The sequence below is a fragment of the Pteronotus mesoamericanus genome, unplaced genomic scaffold (genome assembly GCF_021234165.1).
Source record: "Pteronotus mesoamericanus isolate MK-2021 breed Mesoamerican mustached bat unplaced genomic scaffold, CSHL_Meso_final contig_73, whole genome shotgun sequence".
Classification (NCBI taxonomy): domain Eukaryota; kingdom Metazoa; phylum Chordata; class Mammalia; order Chiroptera; family Mormoopidae; genus Pteronotus; species Pteronotus mesoamericanus.
The window spans coordinates 3,953,394-3,975,676 of NW_026555245.1; the positions used below are offsets into that span (position 1 = coordinate 3,953,394).

The following is a 22,283-nucleotide window of genomic DNA, read 5'->3' on the forward strand; positions in this document are numbered from 1 at the left end:
CAGTGGCTGCACCAGTCTGCATTCCCACCAACATTGTACTAGGGTTCCCTTTTCTCCACAGCCTTGCCAGCACTTGTTGTTTGTTGATTTGTTTATGGTGGCCATTCTGACCCGTGTAAAATAGTAGCATCTCATTGTGGTTTTGATCTGTATCTCTCTGATGGCTAGTGATGATGAGCATCCTTTCATATGCTCTGGGCCTTGTGTATATCTTCCTTGGAGAAGTGTCTGTTTAGGTCCTTTGCCCATTTTTTAATTGGATTGTTTGTCTTCCTGGATTGGAGTCATATGAGTTCTTTATAGATTTTGGAAATCAAACCCCTGTCCGAGGTATCAGTATTCATTTTACTGATGTTTTCTTTAGCCATTCAGAAGCTTCTTATTTTGATTTACTCTTGATCCAACTTAAAATAGAGATACTATTATTCCCATTTTACAAATAAGGAAACTGAAGCTTACAGCTAGTACCTTGAAAAAGCTACACATCTGGGAAGTGGCAGCACCAGGACTCAACCCTAAGTCTGTCTGACTCCAGTTGCTGCCCTTAAACACCATGTCAGGGACTCCTAAACACCAATCCACGGCTGGGGATGCCTGGTGACAATGTTTTAAGCAGTTAGCAGTACCAGAACAAAATACATTCAATTTTTTGAAAGTATGAGATTATATTCTTCCTACATCTTTTGGGTTTAAAGCATCCCTCTTTTTATGAAATGGTGTTGTCTTAGGCCATTAATGTTAGCTATCCTCTCTCACACCACAGTCCACTGTGGTGGCTCTAATGGCAGCTCTCCTCCCCACAGTGACTCAGGAATCCAGGTGACTGCTATTGTGAGGATCCACTATCTTCAAATTCTTCACTCCAACCTGAGCATGAGGAACGGGAGGAAGGGCAGAGAAGGCACTCTGGCTCTCTCGTAATTGCCCGGGTCTGGAACTGAATCAAGTCACTTCTGCTTATATTCCATGGGCCAGATCTCAGGCCAACAGCTCCACCTGACTAAAGGGAAACAAGGAAATAGTGTTCTTGTGTGCCAGAAAGAGAGGAGAATTGAACATTGGTGGATAGTAGCAGTTACTACAAGAAATGGGACTAATAAATAGTACAGGTTTTGTTGTTGTTTTGTTTTGTTTTGTTTTGTGTACACATTTAGTTTTATTGTAACAAAGCAACTTGTACACTTTTAACGTTTAAAACTGAGCATCATCTTTCCTTTCCAGTGAAACAAAAGAAAATTTAAAAATAAACAGAACAAAATTACAATAGAGAAATGTCAATTCCAAATAAGATCCTACAGGTTCTGCTGATTCTCCCACTGAGTGGCAGGGCTCAAGTCATCATCAGGAGATTGTTTTATTTTAAAAGTGTCATTTTAAATTGCAAGGATGTCCGTTAAACATCACAATTAAACATGCCAAAGGAGAAGCCATGTTGTCAAAATGCCCACGTAACCCACCCAACATCTCAAACCCACCCTTTGCTGACCTTCTATAACCCCCCTTTTTTAGTTTTTTTTCTTCTTTTAAACAAGAGAAAGTAGACAGATACATGTTGGTAAATGCTAACTGTCCATATTCACGTAGAGACACAGTGTAATCTCTGAGTCCAATATACAGAGAAAGGAGGAAAAAAGCTAGAATTCTATGCACTACCACACAGGGGCCTAGCATCCTCCAGCTTCCAGCAGAGCTAAGGAAGCAGAAGGTTTTCTTTTTTCCCACAGAGCACGGTGGTGTTGATTCCATAAAGTTTTTGTCAAGATAGGAAGGGCTAAAAAATAAATTTGGAACAGAAAGGGGCAGAGATTCTTTTCCCACTGTATTCTGCTCAAGGTACATTCCCCCCCCAAATAAGGTGAGAACCATGGTGTAAAGGAGAGAAAAGAGACCTCAAAAACAGGGAGACTGAGCACAAGAGGGGGGAAAAAAAAAGACTGCAACTTGCTCCCAGGGACTGGAGAAAATTAAAAAAGAAGATTGGAATCCATCAGTGTTCCATTAGTCATCTTCTCCTTCATCTTCCTCTCCTTCCTCCCCCTTATCATCATCTTCATCTTCTCCATCTTCATCCTCATCCCCTTCTTCATCAATATCTTCCAACCCTTCTTCTTCATCATCATCATCATCTTCTTCTCCTTCCCCTTCTTCATCATCCACATCAGGTACCAAGTAGTACTGTAATGGATTTGGCCAGATATCATCTTTGATGACTTCTCTTAACTCATCTGCACCTGCATCAGAATGGTCAGTAAACCAGGTAAAAAAGCTCCCTGGTTCCTCATGCTGCCCCTTCCTGCTGGCTTTATTCTGCGTTTGACTCGAACGTTTCGTCAAATCCTTTCCAGATTTCCATTTGATTTCAGTGGACTTTGACGATGGATCACCACTCTCATTCAGATGAAATTCTTTGAAGAGAACTTTATTTTCAAAGTAAGGATTTTCATCAAAATAAAAATCTATTCTGTAACCTGATTTAATATCTTCAAATTCTGTCACTTCAACTCTTGTCAAATAATGCAGTGCCTCTTCATCCTCTTTCCCAAGCAGTGCAGACACTTGTGGATGGTTGACAAATGTTGTTACCTAAAAATTTGGGATTTTGGCGATCAATTCTGACCTCTTCTGAAAAAAATGGTTGGCGGAGTTTGTTATATTTCTGTTCTACTTTCAAAATCTCCTCACTAGCTTGTTCATTAAGTCTGTCTATTTCATTTTGTACTTCATCAATATGTTCAATTGCTTCTTGCTGTTCTTTTTCTGAGGTCTCGTCGGCCCCGTCGTGGTTGGAGTTGAGCTCCTTTTTACTGACTTTGGCCGCCGACGCCGACATGGTGCTGCCCCGCGGTCGGTGGGGGGGGGGGGGGCGGGGAACGGGGAGGGGAGAGGAGAGATGAGAAGGCAAAGGGGGCGGGCAGTGGCTTCCCCTCACGCCACACGCGCGGGCGCTTGCTCAGTCCGAGGTTTTGTATAAAAATGTCCTTACTTAGCAAAATAAACTATTGGCAACTCTAAGATGAAGTCCTAGTCTATATGGCAAATGGTAGAAGAAAATATTCATATTAATTCCTTTTTAAAGTAACTAGACTGTGACAGATTAGAGGGCAAACAATCTGAAATTTAGCAAAAAAAAAAGGCCTCTTTCATACTTGCAAATGAGTTTTGTAGCGCAATATTATGAAAAGGAAAGACTGTTATTAATTTTTAATAATACTTTTAATATTTATTTCTCATCATACTTTCTGTACAGCAGATTTCCCACTATATCACAAAGTATCACAGACCCCATATAAAGAATAGTAGTTCAATTTACCATTAAAAAGTAAATATAGGGAGACTGAGAAGGACGAGTCGAGCCCAGGCAGTGGAGTGAAGGCGGGAGGAAACACCTGATGGTGTGGAATCCCAGTGAAGGGCAGCCAGGGGCAGATCCGTATCCCCCTAATGCCGGCTACCCTGGAGATTCCAATCCTGCCCATCCCCCCTGCCTGTCAATCCTGCCTTTCCTCCAGGCCCCTTTCCCACGCCCCCAGGAGCTCCCCAGGGGAATCCAGCTTTCCCCCCAGTTGGGCCCCCTCATCCTGTGCCACAGCCAGCATATCCAGGATGCCAACCATCAGGTCCCTACCCCCCTCCGTACGCACCACCTGCCCCTGCTATGCCTACTGTGAATCCGTTGGTTCTTGGCATGGTAGGACCACGAATGGTGATGGACAAGAAGATGCAGAAGAAAATGAAGAAAGCTCATAAGAAGATGCATAAACACCATAGGCATGGCTAGCATTCCTCCTCTTCCAGCAGTGACTCCAACTGAATACAGGGTCGGGACCCTTCCCTCAAGTCTCTCCAGGTCCGCTCTCCCATCAAGCTGCAGATGCCATCTTGCACGGGGGCAAACGAGCCCTTGTGTCCCTCTGCCTCTCTCTCCCAGTCTGAGCCTCACTCTCCTGTTCAGCCCTAACTGGTTAGGGGAAATAAATGGGAGAAGAATTGCTATGGGCTAGCAAAGGAAAAAATAGAAAAGTAAATATATGAATCGCCTTTGTTTATAATAAAATACATCCATTAGAACCCGCATTCCAGCACTCAAAAGTTTATATTTTTATGACCTATGTATTCAATTTACACAATTGAAGTAATTGGTTTCATCATTTTCTTAGAAATGGTAATTCTGTGTTTCTTAGAAGAGGTAATTTTTAAATTGTACAATTGCCACACTAATTCAAGGTGGTGGGAGGGGAACGATAAAATTTCTCTAATCCAAAAGCAAGACAAAAATTCAGATGCCTAAAATTGTAATGGCACTTAAAGAGCATTGTTTTGGAAAGCAAGTCCTAGCTTTTCGATGGACCACCAGTGGTTCCGTTTTGACAATGACTTCTGAAGTGAACTGTAAAATATTTGATGTGATTGATGAGCAAAAAAGAGAGACGATCCCCATGGGATCGTTGCTGCCTGGATATAAACACTAATGGGTGTCTCTCAGCTCCGACAGCTATGGGATTGCCTCTGATCATCCACCACTTAAGTTCAGAACAAAAGTAGGCCAAAATGTAAACTACTGAATATTCTAAATAATCTTCCACAGAGAATGCTTTTTCAGCTCAGAAACTCTGGGGGCTGAACACTTTGATCAAGTAATCTGCTAATCCACTCAACCCGTCTGGTTTTGATTCTCTCATTTGTTTGAGTCAACACAATAGTTTGAGATAATGTCATTGGTGCTCAAAGTGACTTTTTAAACAATTGTCCTTAAGGCTTGATTCAACAACCAATTACACATTGGTAAAGTAAAATCACTACTGAAAGGCTCATATAAACTTCTAACAAGATGAGTTTTAAACAGATCTACTCTCAGGGGGAAAAAAATCTCCAATTTCTAGTTTACATACACAGATATTTTTAAATAACAAACCAAAAGCCCAGTAAATAAAGATCCCATCTAAAACTCTTTTTAATCACTCAGCTCCTTATTCATCTTCCTCTGATGCTCCAAAAACTAGATCTAATAGGGCCATTTGAGACACCAGTAAGAGCCTATGAACTTCAGATTTTAATTTCCCAACAAACTATGCAGAACAATGGTTTCTCATACGCACCTCAAACTCAACCAAAACTGAACTCATCATCTCCATAAAATCTACTCTCTGCTCAATTGCATCTGCGTTCACTCAAACCACCCCAGCTGAAAACTTTTTACTCATTATTGACACTTTTTTCCCCTTCTCCCACCACATATAAATAGTTGCGAATTCCTATTGATTATTCCTTGAAATAGTTCTGGAATTTGCCTCTTTCTTTCAGGTGTTACATTGATTAGTTCCAGTGTTTATAACTTTGAGCCAAAGATTACCGAAAGAACTTCCTTACTGGTTTGCCTCGCTCCTTTTCCCCATCTACCTATCTACTGACTCTGTTCTCATCTGTTACACATTTATTTTAAAATATTTCTTGGTTTCCCATTCCCATTCCCAAACTGAACCTGGACTCAAGATTTTCCATAACCTGATGCTAACATCCTTCTAGAATGTTTTCCACTCTTCCTTTATACATGGCCTCACCTAAACTCCAGCCAAGGTTCTCTTCTGATTTCTCAAACACAGCCTCCAAGGTCCTTCCTCTCCAACCTTGCTCATGCCAATCCTCTCCATTTGAAGTCCTCTTTCTTCTCTATTTTCTATCAGTTATGAAACTTGGATCCTTACAGTTTCAGCTCAGTGATGTTTCTGCATTAGGAACCTTACAATATTCCAATAGAAGTTATTTCTCTTAGCTACTATCATTGCTTGTTTGTTGCATTCAGTATGGATCTACCTTACATTGTCTTATATTCTTTCAAATATCTTTATCTCCAATTCTTATTTATCATTTTATCCTCCACAGCTCTTTTCACGGTAAGAACCTTCTTGCTTGCTGAGCAAATGCCCACTTAGCCTTCAAGTCCTACTTCAGATATCACCTCCTCAGAGAAGACTCTTGACTCTAAAAGGGTTACTTTATTCATAATTTCTTGCCTCACTTCTGACTCTACTGATTCCCTCCTTTTTTTGTGGGGGGGCACTCACAGAGTGTTTACCCTACAGGAATTTAAAGATAACCCTGTCCTAGTTATGCTTTTTTATCTTTATATAGTATTTCAAGCCCACTACAGGACCTGCGTGATATGTAATACCCAGAAGCTGTAGTAAGTTTAGCTGTATTAAGATAGATTTCTGCAAGATGGCCCCATTAACTTGGTTATAGTCTCAATAACCTAATAGTCAGATAGGGTCCACCTGGAATTATTAATAATAAAAAATAGGCAACATTGGAATGTCCAAATTTCAAAATGATTAAGGAGACTATGACACATCCACATGATACATTGTTATACAGCCATTTTAAATTATTTCATGAAAGTCTACAATAACAGAAAATTCTAATGCTGTATTCAGTCAACAAATCTTTGCTACTAGCACAAAGGTTAAACTGTAGAATACAAATACATATATTATGATCAAAATTACATCAAGAAACGTAAGAGCTATTCTCAAGGAAAAAATAAAATATCCCAAAATATAAATAACAGTGTATATATAGTAGAAAAGTGCTTTTACTCCTACCAATCTTTTTTTTGTCATATCTTCTGCAATGAATATGTATTTCTTTTGTAACCTAAAAGCACAATATATTCTTAAAGACTTTATAAACTGTCATTTCAATTTTCAGTTCCAATGTTTGTACTTGAGATTTTGATTCAGATTAAATTTTTATTTTTGGTTTGGGGTACAAAAGTGTTCCCTATGTTGTTTGCCCGCCTCTCCACTCAGGTTAGTTTCAAAGCTGTCTGAACTTCCATCTGCCAGCTAAGTCAGCTCTATTCACAATGAAGTAACTACTGCTCTGTCAGTTAAAGTATGTAAAATGGTACTAGCAAATTCTGCTGTTAGTATCCTTCCACCCACACAGGACTAGCCCAAGATTCATCAACAAGGTAGAAATTATCACTTTCCACCTAAAGCAACATTTCTTTGTTTTTATCATCTCTTGGACTAAAAAAAAGCCTTCAATTTCTTTGTTCCCCTTTCTCTCTCATGTTATTCTTTCTTCTTTATTTTGCTCTCTTTTCAAAAATAAACTGCAAAGCACTTAAGCGTTTTTCAGAGTTAGGCCTAAGGTATAAAGGACCACGTTTTGTTTTGTTTTGGTTTTTTTCCTAAACTAAAGTTAAAGTCTTCCCTGAATTCTTCTTTTGGGTACATTTCCCTATGGAAAAGCAGATCAAACCAGTCATAAGGGATTTTCTTCACTGGGGCTCACATTATAGTATGATTATAAAATTATTTCCTTACAGTGATGAATATCTTTCTGTCCAAGATATTTTCTTATTCTTTTTATTATTGCCACATCTGTTAATTGTTTTTGGGTTGCTTCACATGCTGCCATTCAAGCACAAAGAATATGATACAGACTTATTGCTTAAATTATTTTTCTAATATGGTCAGTCTCTCAGATTTGTGATTATGATGTGCTTTCTTACCTGTCTTTTCTTCCCTATTAAAAATGAGACCCCAGATGTGAATTTACAACTCCCTAATGATTCGACCAGTGAACCAACAAACTGATACTAAGTCAATGAAATCCAGAGGATTTCATTTTTTAAATGGGCTAGGCTGTCAGTTGATAGGCTAAACGTAAGCAGGAAAAATATTTTATTGTATAGGACATGACCAGACACTGAAAATCTACTAATTTTGGAACCACGTAAACATTGCTGCAAAGATACCCTCACTCTCAAACATTGTCCTGGAAAGTTTGCTGAAATTTTTAAAGAAGTTTGCTGGGTTTTTTTCCTATTCCCCTAACCATTCTACTTTGGCAACCGTCAAAAGGTTGCTGTTTAAAACAGGTGTTTTGTCTCCTAGAATATGGGGAGTAAAGGGTCAATGAAGATGAAGAGATGTTGCCATGGAAACAGCCTTTACCTAACTTTTGTATTTCAAGGACTTTTGAGGCTTTCATGTACATTGAATTTTTAATGATTTTCTAGATAGGTGACCCTATTTGTGAACACTGCTCATGATTGGAGTGAGACAGAGTGCTGAATAGACTTCGAAATCCAATAACTATATTTAAGACTCTCAATAATTTTCTTAGAAATAGAATTTTTGCCCTAAGGCTACTTAAGGATAGAGACAAAAGGCAAGTCTTTAAGAAAAAGATTGTTTATCAGCACACACCTCCCTTTATCCAGAGAACAATAGCAAAGAAAGATGGAGCAGTGTGCGAAAACATATTAGACCTCACAGATTTTTGTGGCAGGTTCAAAAGACTTCTCAGGACACATGAACAGGCAGAAAGAGGCATTTCTAACCTATTTCCAAAGTAAAAGTCATCCATTTATATTCCAAAATGAAGCTGCTCCATTTGGAGGCAACTAATTCAAGTGTCTCTCTATTCAATGAAAAGAGTCTAACATATGAAAGGCTAGTGAAAGCTAAGACATTGGTCTCAATGACTAGTCTTGCCTCTGTTGGGTCTGCCCTCTCCCCATACAGTGAGGCTCTCAAGCCCATTCCTTGTGTATCCTAGGCTCTCAGTCTTGGCGGACAGCTCTTACCTAATATTACAAGTACTTCTTTTCTCTCAACCCCCTCTATTTCCAACCAGTAGTGAACATACTTAGTTCACTGAAAAGGCAGTCACCATGGTTAGTACAAATACAGACTCTGAAGCCAGACTCCCTGGGTTTAAATCCCAGGTCCATCCCTTATTGAGTGGCATGGGGAAGGTGACCTAACTGTTCCCTGCTTTGTTTCCTTATCTGTAAAATGAAGAAAGTAACAGTAACTTCCTCAGAGGGCTGTTGTCACAATGAAATGCGAATGAAATATAAAGTGTTTCTATATTTAGGAACTGTTTGCCATTGATATTTTCCCATGCTGTCTCTGAAATCATTTGCAGTTCACAAGCGTAAATGGATATATATCTACATGTTCTGACTAATATAAATAACTTTATCCTTTATAACTTTTACCTACAATGAGCCACTGCTTAAACAATGTTTTTAATATTTAGCTGAACTAGTGGTGAGATGATTAGAAAGTACTGTAGATAGAAAAGTACCGCAGCCTGGAGGAGGCTGAAGACTTTACCCCAAACCATCTTTACTGTGAACGCCTAATCGTACACCCGGAGAAGTGAAAAGGGCATGGTGGTGTCAGATGTGTGATTGCTGAGCTTGGCTTCCCGTTCAAGAATGAATTGGTCCTGTGGATTCTGGGAGCCGGGTTGGCCAACAACCTGCAGGTGTTAACTCTTGAAGGGTTTGCCCCCGCTTTCCTGCCCAGGTCACCCTCCTGTGGGGCTGTCCTCAGACAACTGTGTAAGGCAGTGGCACGAGGGCTGAGTACAAGGCGCCGGCGTGGGTCCTGTCTAACGGGCACCTAGTGCCTCCCAGTGGACTAGCCGAGACTTTGTCAAGTCTGTATCAGGGTCTGATGGCTTCCTCCACCCAACCCTGCTTCCTCCCTTTTCCTTTCACAGGTGTTGCAGCCCTGGAAACCTTCCACACTCCCAACTCTGTCCAGTGCTTGCTTTACTGAGAACCAGAGTTGCACAGCTCCTCGGTCCAAACTTCATTAAACCAGTATTCTATGAACCTCAAGCAATCTAGCCCGTGCAGAAAATCTCCCCAAAGAAATTTCTCAGCATTTCATTTTTTAAATGTTTCAAATTTTCTCTAATTAAGAAAGTAATTTTGTCCTTTATAAGAAATTCAAGCAAAACAGAAATTCATAATGTAAAAAACAAACCTGTAGTCCCAAACCTTTTAAACATCGGGGCTTATTCCTCCAAGTTTTCTTCATATGCATAGGCTAATATGTATAGTTGTTGTTATCTTACAATATAGAATCACAGTGCACTCTTTTGAAATTTGCTTAAAAAATAAATGCTAGATACTATCGCTGATGTCCATACATGTAGAAATATCTCATTTGATTATCAGCTACATGAAATTCCATTGTATGGCTATTCCATGATTTATTTAAACATTTTCTTACAAATGGGCATATGTGTTGCATCTGGCTTCTCATGAGCACAGCAGAGCTTCCATGCTGTTTACATTGAATTTACCTACTGAAATATTTGTAAAAGCATATTTTTGAGCTTCATTTTAATGTATTTTTATCATCTATTTTGGTATTTCAGGGAAGGGTACAAAATGGAATTCCAGGGATGAGACCCGCAGTTATAATTTCAACCTTTAGGTAGTAAGGGTTTGTGAATTGATTTCTGCTAAGTGAGGTTTTGTCCATAGTCTTGAGGAGCTCCTACCTCTTCTCCATCCATCCTCTTTGCTTCATCTGCCTTGTGACTTTAAGTGCAGGTGAGCCAAGTTCTGGTGGGTGGGGGCAGGTGCTGACTTGTAGGATGGACCTAGTTAGTAGCCACATCAATGTCTCTTTCCTTTTAGATCTTTAGGATGTCGTGCTTGCAAAGGCCTCCTATGAACACTAACTGTGGGCAGTAATGTTCTAGCTTCTGTTGTGTATTTGAACATACTGCATAGCCTAACCTCTATTTCTAGAAAAGTCAGCTTTTCTTGCTTTTAAGAATCCCTATTACACAGAAACTGTCTTTTGCCAAACTTTTAAAAAGAAAACAATGACAAAGGGTAAAGACATCTGAGCTACATGTCCAATCAATGTTTGCATCACTGCCAGTTGAGTTTGTTTAGCCAGTGGATCAAATGACTTTGCCAAGGTGAATTCACCCTGTCAGACATTCCCCTGGTCTTAGAGGCAGCTTAAGAGCTGCTGCACAATTTCTGCCAGTGTTATTCTAGCAAAAATGTCCTTGTCTTACAAATGTCGTATGCATTTGTTTGGTCAAAGGACCCAGATAAGCTCTGGGAGACAGCAGGAGAGTCCTCTCAGGTGAGCATGGAGGGCAAAAAAGGCAAAACACATTATGCAAATACCAATAAATGGAGATCAGGAAGTTGATAGAATATATCCACAAGCGACTCACAGGTAGATTCATTTTCTTTAAACAGCTCTTTGAAAATAATGAGAAGAATTTTAAAATCCACTGTAAAAGAAAAGAAATAAACCAGCATTTTTTTTCTTTCAATTTTTCTTTTCTACTTGAACCAGGAAAACCCATTATTGACTTTCTAAACTTTTCAATATATGTACCCATGAAGCCAAACGGTGAAGGTATAGACAAGGGGAAAAACTACCCCTAAGTACCAGTTCTCAGACTTTAACGTACTAAGACCCCCCCAAGGAGCTTACTAAAAGGGCAAACACTTTGATCCATTTACCAAAATTTTGATTCAGTACATCTAGGGTGGTGCCCAGGAGTCTGCATTTTAATAACCCCAGGTTATCCCCTTATGGGGGACGGGGAGACCACCCCTTGAACTGACTGAATTCAGGCCTAAAGCGAGACTTCTTTTTCCATTCCTAGTCTCTCAGTGAATTTCAACATAGCTTTGGGCCACGTCATATTTACCCTGTCCCAATTTCACCCTGTAAAGTGAGACTGGCCATATTTGCCACCTACCTCATTACCGTCACATGTGGATGCATGAGATCATTCCTGTGAAGTAGTTTAAATTCCTCAGTAGAAAGGCGCTATATTTCAAGTATTATCAAGTATTTATTTCCGGTGTTTCAGTGACACTTTGTTTTTAAGGGGCCCACAAACAGTGGGCCATTGCTGGGGAAGTATGTTAATAAGACTATTATACAACAGGGTCAGTCAAATTACATAAATTGTGCACTGAAGGGGAATGAATGGGTTCCTGCCTCAAATTTGACTAAAAAACTCAGTGATGTAGTAGTCAATGTCATTTTTAAAGTACAGATTATACTTTGACACTCCATGGGGAAGCAATCAGTGTTATATCAGAGAAACAGAAGCAGAAGACATACCTACTCTATATCTCTATATATACAAATGCATATTTAGACATAGATGTGTATACCTACATATGTATTTGCATATGTATTTTTGTACACATATACTCTATATATTATATATATAAATATACGCACACACACACACATTAGTGTTTGATTGAATATAACTAGGTGTTATAGTCTCATCAAGCTGACACAAACTAACCATCTTGCACACAGTTCCATGGTATTTTTCAGTGATGCCAGTTAAGTAACTCATTGGGATGGAAACAAAGGTCTAACCAGAGAACTTAACTGTTGCACTGGTGAAGTAAAAACTTACTTTCAACTCAATTTTTTTTTATTCCTGTGTAGCTTACTAGGGCAATTAGACTAATAATTAGATTTTTTATTGGCCTGAAAACATCTTGTCTAGGTTGTAACATGAACTTTCTTTGTAAGGTCTTGAAATTTTATTAGAAAAGGCATAAAAGCACTGAGCCTAGAATAAACACCCATTGTTTTTGTTTACTTTGCTGTTTTTTATTATTAAAGTATAGTTGACATACATTATATTAGTTTCAGGAGCACAACATAGTGATTTGACATTCATATTTCCTATGAAGTGATTATAAGTGTGGTAATCATTTGTCACTGCACAAAGTTATTATGATATTATTGATGGCCAATCGATACATGAACAGATGTTTACCATCACTAACCATCAGGAGAATGCAAATCAAAACCACAATGTGCTACCACTTCACACCTGTCAGAGTGGCTATTATCAAAAAGTCAACAAACAAGTGTTGGCAAAGATGTGGAGAAAAGGGAACACTGTAAACTGGTGCTGCCACTATAGAAAACAGTATGGAGATTCCTGAAGAAATTAAAAATAGGACTATAATATGACCCAACAATTCCACTTCTGGATATATATACAAAGAAAACAAAAGCACTAATTCAAAAAGATATGCTTTTGATTCCTTCTTCTGGAGCCAGGCCCTAGATTTACTTTTGGAACCATCTCTTCCCTCTCTGTGGTCCACCTTCCCTTCCAGGGGAATGCCTGGCCAATCAGGAAATTGCACCCCACTGCCCACAGCAATGGGTTCAGGGATGGGCAGATGTCTAAATCAAGTGAGACTCAGTCTTGGAATTCTTGCTAGATCCAGAAGCAAAGGGATGCTCTCTTTTTGTTGTGGTTGTAAAGCTGGTAGAAAACAATCCTGGAATTGTTAGTGACTAATTTGCCACAACAGTAGGAGGACATACCTAAGAAAGCAGAGCTGAGGTAGAGAGAGATTCTGAAACCACTGTTTGAATAACTGACTGCAGCCATTCCTGAAGCCAGTCAGATGTGGGGCTGCTAAACAAATAATTCCCTCTTCATGCTCAAGCAATTTTGAGTTGAGCACCTGTAACTTGTCACTAGATGTTTCTGACTATTAGTTCCCCCACTTCACATTTAGGATGCTATTTGCAATGAGCTTGCTCTGCAGAGACTTAAAAAGAGAGGCACTGTTTCTGCTCCCCACTCTCAGGCTCGCTGCTGGAGCCAGCAATCTGATATTCCCAGGAGTGCAGCTCCTCGGGTGGCAGCCAGGGTCACCCCAGGCTAGCCTGCGAGCCTGGATCCTCCTCTCAAGGAGCTGGCATCTTCTGGTGGGACTCAAAGGCAGGTGGGGCAACAATAATGTAGAAGAAGCAATAACTGCCACGTCTCGGATCAACCTCTGTTCATGTTTAGTCTACATGTTCATGTCTAGCTGCCCCCAAAATGAGGTTAGAAGAGAGGGAAAGGAGAAGGGAGGAAAGGAATGAGAGAGAGAGAGAGAGAGAGAGAAAGGGGGGGAGAGGAAGAAGAGGGTGAAATAAACTTTTATTAAATTCTTACTAAGTGCCAGGCACCATGCTGAATACTTTTCATGTAACTTATCTCACTGGATTCATACCATGTTCCATCAAGTTCTGTGAAACAGTTCAATGAGGTGCTTATTACCATCTTCATTTTCATCCCTGAGAAAATCAATCCGTAAAGATTACCTGACTTGCCCAAGGTCACAAACTTACATACTCAGTGGCAGAGCTGAATTTTAGATCTGGCTGATTCCAGTATCTGTGTCTTTGTGTTCTTTTCTTTGAAAACATTCTTACAAGGAACCCCACAATGTAAAAGAAGAGTGGTCCATGTGCTCATTTTCTCCTTCCCAGCTCCACGGAAGACCCTGCAGCCTCCGCTTGGAAATGTGGAACTTTCAAGAGCATAATTTGAAAGCACAGATAGATATAGCAGAATAATCTCTGGACTCATTAGGACTCAGTTCAGACACCAGCTTTCTCCGTGACAGAGAGCATGAGGAGGGTGGAATAAACTAAAAAATAATAAAATACTGTAAAATAGCACACAAGTCCCTTGAAGTTCCAGTACCTGCATAAAACCAGGCACGACATAGGTGCTTGATAAATATCTCTTGAACAAATAAATAATTAAATAACACCAAATGATTAACTTAATGAATTATAGTAAAGATAAGTGAAAAAGTTTGGCTTCCTTGTTTTATTTCTCCTTGCAATAACAATTTCCCTCCAAGTTCAGCATTGGATGGTATTCTTGAATGCTGGGGCATTAGTGATGGTTTCCTGGCAGACTGCCTGACAAGATAAGGTAGACACATTATCCACCACTTGATCTCTGGTCTTCATATCAGAAAAAAAGATGTGAAAGGCTTTTAGGATCACTGGGGGAATACAATGAGTAGGAGTGGAAGGAAATGTTGAATAAAAAGCAAGGTAAGGATGTACTTTCTTACAATTCTAATGATGACATCTACTACTCTGTTAAGACAAGTGATCTAATGCCATTCTAGTTTACACAATCTGAAAAGAGGTTTTGAAATGGCATCTTGTGAGTTCCAGTATAAGAACTGGCTTGGAACCAGCATTTGCTAAATTTTTCAATGGACCAGGCAATGAAGTGGTCACTTGTTTCTGGTGTTCGGCGTCCACTTACACTTACGTCCATAAGGGTAGGCAACCTGATATTACATCCAGGGAGACACTGCCTCCCCCATTCTTAGTTCCCATGTTTCAGGCAATATTGACTGCACCCCTGACTCCAGCACATGAATTATGCCTGGCCAATGAGAGCAAGCAATTTCCCCAGCCACAGTGATTGGTTGGAGAGAGAACACATGACTCATCCCAGCCACTCAGAGCTAATTCTTACAAATCCCAAAGCCTTTGTCTTCTGGTTGGATTTGAATCTGAGAAGTTATGGAATTGGGGCCACTTTGTCCTTCCATGAAAACTGAGATTGAAGCCAATATAAAAAAGAGAGAAAAATGGAACTGAAAAGTGGATAAACAATGCCATAAACCACACAGACCACTTCATTTGGCTGTGAATCCAGCTTGAGGAGCACCTTGTGGCTTTTCATTTATGAAAAGCAAAAAATTCCTACTCTTTTACTTAAACCAGTTTAAGCTGGGTTTGCACTCACTGATGGGTATTTTACATATTCCTCATATTTGATATTCCTAACAATCCAGTAAAGAGGAAATTGTTATTCCAATTTTAAAATAAAAAATCCAAATCTTGTCCAAAGCCACACAGAGGGTGTCAATTCTAATCTTAGAGAATAAAGATAATCTTACTATCTGGGACCGTTTAAATTCATGCACAAGATTTTGTCATAACTATTAAAAGGAATGATTAGTTGGGAATCTGAGGATGGATAATTTGACACTTTTAGGTTTTTTTCAATATTATATGTTTTCATTCAGTATTACGAAATAGCCTCTGTAATGGTTAAAAGGTTAGACTCTAGAGGTGGACTTCCTGGTTCAAATCTCAGCTCTCCCTATGTTAACTGTGTGACCTTAAGCAAATTAATCTCTCTGCGTCTTGGCTTCCTCATCTCTACTGAAAATTGGAATGAGCACAATGGCAGAATCTGCCTTTTGGGATTGTTGGTTTTGGTGAGTTAACATATGAGAAGTGCTTAGAAAGTACCCATCATAAAGTCAGTGTTGCTATTGCTATGGATATATGTGATATTCCCCACATAGCCCAAATTATGAAAATATATTTTATGCCCTGTTTGTTTATGCAGCCTTAAAAGACATAAGGAAGCACCTACTTCTTAATCATTTCTCCCCAAGCAGCCCTTCATTAACATCCTGATACACCAAATACTGCACAGCCAGAGCAGTAAAAAGTTGTCCAAGTTAGGAGAGGCTCTCGTGGTATATTGTCATTATTCAAAATTTAGAAACAATTTTGCAAGTGCATTATCAGCTTCTAAGCAGGAGTTGTTTAAGAGTCAAGTCACAAGCAATGCCATCACATTCAAGAGGAGGAAGTGGGTTCCTTCTGGCCTTAGAGGGGGCAGCGATAAGATTTCTTACCCTCAGCACAAGTAATTACAAACCCTTCAGGGTAACACCAGCTCACTGTGCTCTGCAACTTTCCTGTTCCTAACATGTTCATGAACTTTACTTCCATTCGCTCTTAGAAGCTTCCTTAGTTTCTAGCCTAGATACACTTAGCAGAGGTAGCTGGTCTAGAGGGGAGACCTGTTCATTTTCAAAAAGCAAAGTGTATTTTCAAAAAGCAAAGTGGACTTTGTCCCTGAGCTTCCACCTTGCTCCTACCACCCTCATTATCTTCACCCACTACAGCCTCTTTCTCTGGAGACAATGAAATGGAATCAGGCTTGCCAGCCTCACCCAGACCCTTCTAGGAATACAAGGGAGAGGCCCCACCAAATTATCATCTTACACAATATGGGATGGAACCCAGCAAAGGTACCTGGCAAAAGGCAGAGGGCAAAGTCTTCTTCTCTTCATCTATCACATTGGGAAGGAGTAAACTAGGCAAAGAACTTGGGGCAAGTGTCCATGTGAGCATTCCCAACATTATTCAGACAGTATTTTTCTGGTCTGGTCTGCTAGCTGCAGAATGACTGAATCATTAAGCAGGCTTTGTTTCTCTCCAACTCAAACTGTGTAAGGTCCCTTGGGAGTCACTTGGTACAGGATGGCTCCACTACAATTAGGTTTAACTGCAAGTGGTATAAAACCCAAGTTAGCAATAGCTTCAGTTAACTAAATACACATTTTTCTTGTCTAAACCAAAGCAGTCCAGGACTAATGTTGCCCTCTGTGAGGACAAGGATCAGGCTCACTCTTTGGTCCATCATGATTTTACTCATGGTTCAATACGTCTGCTGAATCTCCAACCATTATTTAAATCTTAGTCAACAGAAAAGAGATAAGCTAGAAGAAGGGACGAAAATTATATGTTAGCATTTTTACAAAGAAATGTCCTGGATCCTGCCCATGTCTTCCACCTAATTTTCTTTGTCTCCAGATAGTCCAGTGAATATCTGGTCCAATGGGCCCTACACCCAAACACACATAATTACAGTCTAGCTTCTGGACCCCAGTGCAGGCAGATCGGGTAAGCACCATCTCTTCCTGACAGGACCGCCTGGGCCCAACTTCCCCCCTCTGGTGCCAGTTGTCTCACACACAGACTGCCAGCTTCCCTAGAGACCATATTAAGGTTAGCATTCTCTCTCTCTCAGAATAGACTTGCATCTCAAAATCGACTTTGGATCATTAAAGAAACATAATCTGAATATTTTTGTGAAACTATCACTTTATCTTTCTAAAATTAAATATTAGTATTTTTAATATTGCTACCTATGCTCTTAAAATATAACCTTTATTATTTAGAAACCAGGACAGGAACCCAAGATGTTTAGACCACAAATCCCTGATACTGACTTAAGCTTTCAGACTCAGAGCTGCCACAGAAATCCTAATGGCTCTGACTCCCTCTCTCCTCCCTGAATCTGCCAGTCTGGGAGAGGATGAAGGGCCCAGCACTCTCTGTCCCTCTATGTCACTTTTAAATAAAAAATAAAGATACCAGTGTGGATGGGGGCCTGGTGGACATTCCAGTGTGTGTGATATTTCTTCAGCAGATGAGTTTAAAATGTGGTAAAACAATGAGGAAGACAGGCTTTATAGACAAATAGCCTAGACTCACAGCTCAGTTCTACCATTTACAGAATGTGTGATGTGGGATGAATTACTCTCTGCCTCAGGTGAGTAGGATTCAATATTATGTGTCACTGCCCTATCTCACAGGTGGTTTCTGAGAGGAAGTGATTCCATAGGTGTGAAATGATTAGCAACAGGTACCCAGTGGATAAGGATGTGTTTAATAAATGCTACCCATCGTCGTTAGCTTACATATTAGAGGCTGTCACTTTATGAAAAAGTGAGGTAGATAATATTTTTGCCCTTTTAAGGATAACTGAAAGAGTTCATGTAGAGAGGTAAAAGTGAGAGAGAAGGAAAGAGGGAAGAAGCGGGGGCAGGAGGGCAAGCAGAGCATGTAGCAGATGGCCTCCAAGCATGTACTTGGGGACCCACAGCCACCACTGGGAACACGGAGACAAGCCCCCCCTTGAATGTTTATGTATTTCTGATCCCTCAGGGAGGCTATTCTCTGCAATTAATGGCTGTGTGTGCATCCAGGCAGGGAGCAGGTGTTAATCTACGCAGACTAGTTAATAGCCATTAATAGCACTTAAAAATCCAATAAACCGATAAGGATGCTCTAACCATTCACGCCAGAACCAGAATGCTGTGTGAGGTCCCTCTTGTGTGGTAGCTAGTGCCATTATCACAGGCAAGGCTTCCTACCTAATAACTACCCCACAAACATTTCTGTCTCACCCTCTTGGCTAGGCATTGTATCAGCAATGGAGGTAAAAAGATTAACGAGATCTGGTCACTGGACCCAGAAGCCTATGGAAGCCTATGGTATGGAAGACAAAGCTGTCTGGAACCGAGCACTGTATAGTGTCATAACAACTACATGAGGAAAATGAGCTGAGTTCCACAGGAGAGTGTGATTAACGGACTGTTTTCTGCTTGAATTGGGACCTTTTAACATCAAATATTGTTCAGATGCAAAGAAAATCCACCAAGAAAACAGCAGTGAAGGCACACAAAAAAATAAAAAGAAAGAAAGAAAGAACACAACTAACTACAAAGGAACATACTTCCTTTAAAAAAAAAAAACCTTATAAAAACTTTGGGGAAAATGACAGACTGAACCACTATACAGTTTATGTCCTTTCCTCAGCCTGGCTCCAAACACATTGTGGGTAAATTAAAACTGTTTTTTTAAACATTCTATACTGAATTCAAAATAAATTTTGAATTCCCTCAGGTCTCAAAAAATAAAAAAAGAAATTAAAAGAAACAAAGTTAGATTTTAAAGATGATGCCATAGCTGCCCAAGGAAGTAGATTGTGACTATCAGGGAAGATCTAGGAATTCTAAGGGGATAAGATACATGGCCTTGAGGCAGACCCTGTTTGCTTTGAGAAGAAAGACTCTAGGAAAAAAACTATTATTTCCAATGGCATTGGATGGACAGAACTAAAAACTACACGTCTGCCCTGACCAGGTATCTCAGTTGGTTACAGTGTTGTCCAGATACGACAAAGTTTCAGGTTTGATCTTTGGTCAGGGAACATACAAGAATCAACCAATAAATGCACAAATAAGTGGAACAATAAAAATCAATGTGATATTAGAACTCCATCAGAAGATGGCGGCATAGGTAAACACAGCTTGCCTGCTCGCACAACCACATCAAAATAACAACTAAATTATAGAACAACCATCATTCTGAACCATCAGAAATCGAGTTGAATGGAAGTATGAATATTACAGAATTGAAGAAACCACATCCATCCAGACAGGGAGGAGGGGCAGAGACTCAGAACAAGCTGGTCTCACATCCACGTGTGGTAGATAAAATTTCAGGAGTTATATCTCAGAGCAAGGAGTCTGAGTCCCACACCAGGCCCCCCAGCCCAGAGTTCCAGTGCCAGGAAGGTAAGTCCCCATGACTTCTGGCTGCAAAAACCAGTGGGGACTGAGTTTGGTGGCAGAAACTTCTGGACTCCCAAGCAATTCCTCTTAAAGAACACACACATGGACTCATCTACTCACACTCACTCCCTCTGAGCTCCAGCACTGGGGTAGCAGCTTGAAAGGCACCAGTGGTATATAGGGAGGAAGTGAAGTGTCTGATATCAAGGTGAGAGCTGAGGACAGCTTTCTCCCAGACAAAAAGGTAGGCAGAGGCCATTGTCCCTTTCTGAACCCTGCCCCCATGGAGCCAAGAGCTGACAGGTGGATGACATATCTGAGACTCTATCAACCTGGCTAACATTGTTTGCCCCATGCTGGAGATCCCCTGAGGCTCAGTCCACCCAGCTTACAGGCCCACCAAAGCTGTTAACAAAGACCTTTCCATATGAATGGCTGGTCTTGGCTCATGCTTCACAATTTCCTAAATCCTCTAAAACAAGCAAGAGCAGGGCTCAGTGAGCTCCTAGCCCCCAAACCTCTTTATAAGTGACCCCAGGCCTGGCACTAGCAACAGCCAGCCTAGATTCACAGCTTGGATTTGTCTGGGAATCTCCAAGCCCAGCTCAAGTAGCAGCCATCTCTGAGCCAAGAGGATGGTGTACTCAGCCCACCTTGTGTGCCCAGCTTGGGTGATGGGGGAGGCTGTGCCACTGGACCCCACAGGATACCTACCATATTAGGCCACACTACCAAGATACAAAGTCAGCAGCTCTACCTAATACAGAGAAACAAATACAGGGAGACTGCCAAAATGAGGAGACAAAAAAAACAGAGCCCATATGAAAGTATAAGTCAAACTCCAGAAAAAGAACTAAACAAAATGGAGATAAGCAATCTATCAGATACAGAGATCAAAACACTGGTTATAAGGATGCTCAAGAAATTTAGTGAGGACCTCAGAAGCATATAAAAGATCATCAGAAATAAAAGATTCATTAATTGAACTAAAGGGCAATTCACAGTGAAACAACAGTATGGTGGATAAAGCCAAGAATCAAATCAATGATTTGGAACATAAGGTAGCAAAAAACAAGCAATCAGGACAAGAAGAAGAAAAGAGAATTTTAAAAAATGAGGTTAGTATAAGCAGCAGCCTCTGGGATAACTTCCAGAGGTCCAACATTAACATCATAGGGGTGCCAGAAGGAGAACAGAAAGAGCAAGGAATTGGAAATCTTTTTGAAAAAGTAATGAAAGAAAATTTCCTTAATTTGCTGAAGAAAATAGATATATAAGTCCAGGGAACACAGAAAGTCCCAAATAAGGTGGATGCAAAGAGGCCCACTTCAAGACACATCACAATGAAAATGCTAAAGGTTAAAGATAAAGAGAGAATTTTAAAAGAAGCAAGAGAAAAGAAGTTAGTTATCTACAGGGGAGTTCCCATAGGATTGTCTGCTGATTTTTCAAAAGAAACTTTGCAGGCTAGAAGGGATTGGCAAGAAATAGTCAAAGTCATGAAAAGTGGGTACTATAGTCAAGATTGCTTTATCCAACAAAGTTACCATTTAGAATCTAAGGACAGATAAAGAGTTTTCCAGACAAGAAAAAAACTAAAGGAGTTTATCATCACCAAACCATGTGAAATGTTAAAGGGACTTACTTAAGAAAAACCAGTATATCAAAACAATGAATAATAAAATGACAATAAATACATATCCATTAACAATTCAATCTAAAAAACAAACTAAGCAAACAAGAACAGAGACAGAATCATGGATACAGGGAGTGTTTTGATGGTTGACAGATAAAAGGAGGGAGGGAGAGAATGGGTGAAGATGTGAGAGGATTAAGAAGTACAAATAAGTAGTTACAGAATAGCCATGGGAATGTAAAGTACAGCACAGGAAATGGAGCAGCCAAAGAACTCATATGCATGACCCATGGACATGAACAATGGTGGGGGGATTGCCTGAGAGAGTGGGGGTGCTAGGCAGACAGGGTAAAGGGGGGAAAATTGTAATAACTGTAATAACATAATTAATAAAATATAATGTTAAAAAATAAAATAATATTTCTCTCTCAAAAATAAATAAATAAATGATATATATATTAAACTTTTTTTAAAGTACATGTCTGTTCCATGAGTGAGTTAGAGACCCCTAGTATACCCTTGCTTATTTAGCACCACAATGCCAACCACAGAGAAATAGGTCTAAGCAAGTAAAATTTATTGGACACATGATAGAATCAAGCAAAACCACTCTGTAGGGATGCTTCCATATTCCAGGGATCAAAGATTCCCACAGGAGACAATATAGGCCATTTCAAGATGATCTAAAAACCAAAAATGAAAAGCCATAATAAGAAAATATCTCCTGTAAGGGAGACCCAAAAGATACAACAAAATAATAAACAGAATATCTGAAGTGACCTTTTAAAAGACAATACAAAAAAATTGTACATGCCAACTTCACATGACTAAGTAAGTAAA

At 39.9% G+C, this 22,283-nt stretch overlaps 2 pseudogenes; one reads left to right on the forward strand and one right to left on the reverse strand.

Annotated features, from left to right (window-relative positions):
• Nucleotides 1-1,625: 1,625 nt before the first annotated feature.
• Nucleotides 1,626-2,850, reverse strand: LOC129078407 (protein SET-like; annotated as a pseudogene).
• Nucleotides 2,851-3,389: 539 nt separating this feature from the next.
• Nucleotides 3,390-3,811, forward strand: LOC129078482 (proline-rich protein 13-like; annotated as a pseudogene).
• Nucleotides 3,812-22,283: the final 18,472 nt, after the last annotated feature.